This window comes from Lampetra planeri, chromosome 34 (assembly GCF_965212315.1).
Source record: "Lampetra planeri chromosome 34, kcLamPlan1.2.h2, whole genome shotgun sequence".
In the NCBI taxonomy this organism is placed as follows: domain Eukaryota; kingdom Metazoa; phylum Chordata; class Hyperoartia; order Petromyzontiformes; family Petromyzontidae; genus Lampetra; species Lampetra planeri.
The window spans coordinates 10,996,413-11,003,222 of NC_136140.1; positions in this window are offsets into that span (position 1 = coordinate 10,996,413).

The window sequence follows — 6,810 nt, forward strand, 5'->3', positions numbered from 1 at the left end:
GCGGGAGGCTCAGCGGGAGGTTTCGGTGCCCAAGCCACGCTGCTGTTGAACATTTCGTCTGAACTCACAAGTGTGCGTGGAGATGTCTGTTCTCAGGGCGATTCTGCATCTATGCTGTGATCACCTGCGCTTCATTGAACTGTCAATGTCCATACTCTTTGGTTCTTTCGGTAAAGTCACGTAGGTAGAAAATACAATAAATCTCGACGTTTCGGGTGCAACACAAGCGTCCGTCATCAGGTGGGGGACAACCACAGCAAGAGGCAATTGCTGACGTTGGCAAAAGGGGCTGCTGCGCGTGACTTTACCGCAAGAACCAAAGAGTGTGGATCCCTGCAGTCACGAAAGCTTCAGATCTCCACTGTCAGTGTCCCTCGCCGACACTTGCTTCTGCTGTCACCGCCCCACCCGCTCAAAACCCCGGTGCCTCTGATGCGACCGGAACACGCCGAGTGCACCGCGTGGCGTGGGCCGAGCCGCCAGGGTGTCGAGGCGGCGGAGGAGGCCGCGTGGCGACGCCAAGCGGCGCGAGGACTTCGTGGCCGCGATGTCGCCGGGATTCTCAATCCAGGGATGCGCACCTGTCAATCCCTTATCGGTGCCGACTTCATTACAGGCCAATTCGGACCTTGTCAACGTTCATCCGACAAAGTCCCATCACGAGGGAGAAACACAAACGCCGTGTGGACCTGAAATTTTTGTATTTCCCTGTACAAGAATACGAGTAAACCGTATGGATTGACGGATATGGGAATGGATTCTTGAATCCATCCTTTGTGCGGTGCTCATGACTTGAATAGGTCAAAGCTCGGCTGTAGGGTGTCCGTTTTTTTATTTTAATGTACCAAGTAAGGGGCCGTCCATAAATGACGTCACGCACCTGCGGGGGGGTTGGGGGTCAGGCATTTGTGACGATGTGCGACGAGGGGGGGGGGTGAGAAATGTGACGTCACATCAAAATGCGCAACTTTAAATAAATATAGACAACACGTTCTACTTAATTAAATAGACTTTTTAATAAATATTTTTTCCCTACAACAGAGTGCAGCGCCACATTAAATATGCACTACAATGACAATAGTTTAAAGCGATTTGAAGCATGTTTTATTTTCAAAATGGATATATGGTTTGGGGGGGGGCAGAGCTTTGTGACGTCCATATTTGAGGGGGGAGGTCTGACTTTTTGTGACGCCGTGTGACGGGGGGGGGGGGTCAAAAATCGTCCAAAATTGCGTGACGTCATTTATGGACGGCCCCTAAGGCCCCACCACTGAGCTGCAACGAAGTCGCCTCTTTCAGAGGCCGCCCTGCCAGCAGCAGCAGCAGCTCGGCGGCAGTGGCGGGCTCGTCGCTGCGGGGAGACCCCCCCCCACCCCCCCCCCCCCCCCCCCCCCCCCCCCCCCCCCCCCCCCCCCCCGGTGTTGCAGCGTTCCCACCCCGTGCCCCGACCCGGACATCTGTGGGAAAGAGCTTTATAGCTCATCGGATTCCTCCCGCACTGTGAATAATGATTCTGATTCTGAAGCAACTCGGCTCGGGACCCCCCCCCCCCCAGTGACGCTCTCCTCTGGGATTGATTGAAGAGCATTGCAATTTCCTTGCAGCCGCAGTAACCAGCGCGGTGAAGTATGGTCAAAACAACCCGGACAGCTGAGTCTCCGTCCGGAGGCCGCTATCTACGTTGTTTTTAATTGCACATTGTAGATATTTAAACAATTTATATTCATAATGTCATGACCAGTGAAACGTCACGGCACCCGATTGTCCAACGTGGATTTTACCGTTGATCCACGATTATCCGGAGCGCGATTATCCGGCCCCAACATTATTCGGCCGGTCGCGGGCCGAACCGGCAAAAGCGGCAAAACCGTAGTAACGAGTGCGGCTATCGGCATCGCGTGCGTGACGAAACAAGTTGGTGTGCTCGATGTCAGCGTTACATATTACATACGATACATTATACACTACATACGACTTGACAATAAAAATACTGCACCGTGTACATCACCCCGTCATGCAGTCTTCGAGATTGGAGTGGTAAGTTACCGTACAGTAAATAGTCACTTCTTACAGGATATTTATTCCTGTCTGAGTGTCAGTTTCTGCAATTGCACAGTTAACAAACATATAACAACCTGAAAACCATATCGTCATACAAATTGTGCAAATCTTCTTGGTTCTTTCGGTAAAGTCACGTAGAAGGGAAGTAATAAAATAATAAAAATAAAACAATTCTCACGACGTTTCGGCCACAACGCAAGCAGCCGTCCTCAGGTGAAAACCAGGTCTGTCGAGGCGACAGCGTCTGAATGAAACAGCACACGTGCTTGGAGCATATATATAAGCTGGGTTGGAAGGGGGGAAAAGAGTGCCTTGACAAAAGAATATGCATATCAAGAGGCATTTAGCATATTTATGGGAAATGCAGGTATGTGATTAGTACTACTCATGCCCGTGCATTATACAGGATTAGCAGCATCAAAGGGAAGGGATATGGGAAATGCAGGTATGTGATTAGTACTACTTATGCCCGTGCATTATGCAGGATTAGCAACATCAAAGGGAGGGGATATGGGAAATGCAGGTATGTGAATAGTACTACTTATACCCGTGCATTATGCAGGATTAGCAGCATCAAAGGGAGGGGATAGGGGATAGCATTAATAAAGGGAAGGAGTGTTAATAGTATGTAGCTGCAGTAACTAAAACCACCACGTAAACAACTAAAGTATAAACTACATAGTATCAGTATACTAAATATACTCTACAATAAGCTGAGTTACTAACAGCAAGTAATACATTACAATTCTACGTCGTAAAAAGTATATAATATGCTTCCATCTAAACTGTATTCTCTTACATCACACGAGTCTACACCGTACTATATACTGCCATAGACAAACCCAACGTTAAATTATATACTGTATTGCTATAAACCACCCTATACCTCATACATTGTAATATTGCACTATGTATTATTCTACCCACCCTAATGTATATCACACTGCTGTATATTGACTATACAATTACGATACTATATATTACTTTGTACATTGTATTAAGCATATAAATGTTATACTATTTGTTATTATACACTGTACCATTGACCGTCGTGTGAAAGATACTAAGAGGAAGCAACGAAATATGTCAATGGGTGAGTAGCAGTAGGAAACTTGCAGCGGAGCAAAGAATCCATTCCCTGCAGAGAATACAATGCCAGTGAGTGGAACGCGGTCTGAAAGTCACCGTAAACGTGAACACAATCAGTTAAGATCCGAAATGGTTTATTACGTCCTTCCAATGATTGCTAAGCCAGAATCCATCTTCTCGGTTGAAATTGTCTCTGTGTTTGTATATGTGGATCGCCTCATGAACGAATCTCTCATGGTAGCCAGATGGCTTGCAGAGAACCTCTGTCTTGGAGAAGTCAATATCATGTGAGCCCACTGAATTGTAACAGTGATCTGCCACGGCTGAGGTGTTTGTCCTACCGTGTTTCAAGTCTGCTTTATGTTCACGGATGCGGTCCGAGACATGTCGTTTGGTTTCTCCAATGTAACTGCTACCACAGAGGCAACTTAGTTTGTAGACGCCAGGGTACTGTATGTCTGGAACCACATCTTTTACAGACGGGACCAGATCACGGATTTTATGTACTGTGTTGAATCGGACCTGGATCTTGTGTTTTATCAGGATTTTGGAGATATTTTTTGTGACCCCAGCAATGTAGGGTAAGGTGATGATCTTGAAAGGCTCCTCAACAAGATCCTTTTTGATGGTTGGAGTGATGGCTTTGCGGATTGTGTAGTCGGAGTAACCATTAGCCTTAAGAGCTTGGCGTATGTGTTTGAGTTCACTGGCAATGTGTTCCTGGTCGAATATGCATTGGGCTCTATGGTATAGAGTCTTGATGAGGGAATTCTTCTGGGATGGATGGTGGTGGGAATCCGGTTTTAGGTAAGCCTCCGTATGGGTGGCTTTCCTGTAGACAGAGTGGCTCATTGAACCAAGAACTACTCAACGATGGCAGCTATACAAAAATAAAAAGAGACCCCACCAACAACCTCGTCTCTAAAACCAACAAAATCATTTCTGCTTCAACCGCATTAATTGATCAGACCAAACAGTTCTCGTTGAAACCTTCTGCAGCCAGGCCACCAAGATTATACGGCTTGCCAAAGATACATAAAGAAGATACACCTCTTCGTCCCATTGTCTCTACCATCAACTCCCCCACTTACAAATTGGCTCGTTTTTTGTCTGAAATCCTACGGCCTTTCACTGGAAAAACCACCTCTGCGGTACTAAACTCTACTGACCTGGTATCGACAATCAAGGGGATTTCCCTGTCCCCAGACGACCTGCTTGTCAGTTTTGATGTGGTTTCCTTATTCACCAAAGTTCCTGTACCTGACACCATTACAATCATTGAAGACTTGGTTCGTCAATGACTGAACGCTGGGGTACCCCCCCCCTGGTGAGACACTGCTTAACCAATACATACTTCACCTGGAATGGAACTTTCTACAAGCAAACTGAGGGCACCCTAATGGGCTCCCCCCTATCTCCGGTTGTAGCCAACGTGTTCATGGAGAAATTTGAGACTGACACCATCCAGACTGCCACTCTACGCCCGACCTTATGGAAGAGGTACGTAGATGACACTGTTGTCATCTGGCCACATGGCTGGCCTGCTCTAGACCAATTTCTCGACCACATCAATTCCATACACCCAGCCATCAGATTCACCATGGAAGTCGAAAAAGATGGCAAGCTACCCCTTTTTGGATGTCTTAATTAAAAGGAGACCTGATGGTTCAATGAGCCACTCTGTCTACAGGAAAGCCACCCATACGGAGGCTTACCTAAAACCGGATTCCCACCACCATACATCCCAGAAAAATTCCCTCATCAAGACTCTATACCATAGAGCCCAATGCATATCCGACCAGGAACACATTGCCAGTGAACTCAAACACGTACGCCAAGCTCTTAAGGCTAATGGTTACTCCGACTACACAACCGCAAAGCCATCACTTCAACCATCAAGAATGATCCTGTTGAGGAGCCTTTCAAGACCATCACCTTACCCTACATTGCTGGGGTCACAAAAAATATCTCCAAAATCCTGATAAAACACAAGATCCAGGTCCGATTCAACACAGTACAAAAAATCCGTGATCTGGTCCCGTCTGTAAAAGATGTGGTTCCAGACATACAGTACCCTGGCGTCTACAAACTAAGTTGCCTCTGTGGTAGCAGTTACATTGGAGAAACCAAACGACATGTCTCGGACCGCATCCGTGAACATAAAGCAGACTTGAAACACGGTAGGACAAACACCTCAGCCGTGGCAAATCACTGTTACAATTCAGTGGGCTCACATGATATTGACTTCTCCAAGACAGAGGTTCTCTGCAAGCCATCTGGCTACCATGAGAGGTTCATTCATGAGGCGATCCACATATACAAACACAGAGACAATTTCAACCGACAAGATGGATTCTGGCTTAGCAATCATTGGAAGGACGTAATAAACCATTTCAGATCTTAACTGATTGTGTTCACGTTTACGGTGACTTTCAGACCGCGTTCCACTCACTGGCATTGTATTCTCTGCAGGGAATGGATTCTTTGCTCCGCTGCAAGTTTTCCCCCCACGACTCACCCATTGACACGACGGTCAATGGTACAGTGTATAATAACAAATAGTATAACATTTATATGCTTAATACAATGTACAAAGTAATATTTAGTATCGTAATTGTATAGTAAACATATAGCAGTGTGATACACATTAGGGTGAGTAGAATAATACATAGTGTTATATTAAAATGTATAAGGTGGTTTATAGCAATACAGTATATAATTTAATGTTGGGTTTATCTATGGCAGTATATAGTACGGTGTATGCTCGTGTGATGTAAGAGAATAAAGTTTAGATGGAAGCATATTATATAATTTTTACGACGTAGAATTGTAATGTATTACTTGCTGTTAGTAACTCAGCTTATTGTAGAGTATAGTAAGTATACTGATGGTGCTATGCAGTTTATACTTTAGTTTTTTTCATGTAGTTTATACTTTAGTTTTCTACGTGGTTGTTTAGTAACTGCAGCTACATACTATTAACATTCCTTTCCTTTGTTAATGCTACTCCCTGCACCCCCCCTTGGTGCTGTTGATCCTGCATAATGCATGGGCATAATATGACTATGAAACCCCCCCACCCACCTCCTACGCATTTCCCATGAATATGCTAAATTCCTCTTCATATGCACATTCTTTTTGTTAAGGTGCTCTTCCACCTCCAACCCAGCTTATATATAAGCTCCTAGCTTGGTAGTGTCTCATTCTTCACCTGAAGACGGCTGCTTGCGTTGTAGCCGAAACGTGAGAATTATTTTATTTTATTATGTTTTATTTTTATTATTTTATTACTTCCCTTCTACGTGACATTACCGAAAGAACCAAGAAAACGAGGATGTGATTATCTGGCGTTTTTAGTAAGTCCAGCGCGCCCCTCGCCCCCTCGACAGCCGCCGGATGATCGATGATCGCCCGTAGCTCTCCGACACGCAACCGCGGTGCTGAAGCAGCAACTCGGAAGCACGTTTTGTGTCGTGGGACCACCCGTTTTGATTTTGCTGCGTGGGGCGTTGGCGGGAATGACGACCACCACAATGTCCACGCGATCTCGCCCGGCCAGACAGACCCCGCTAATCCTGGATTCCTTGTTTTGGACGTATCGGCGGTCGATATCACACCGGACGAATACAACCAACGGGGGCCTTCATGAAAGAGTCCGAA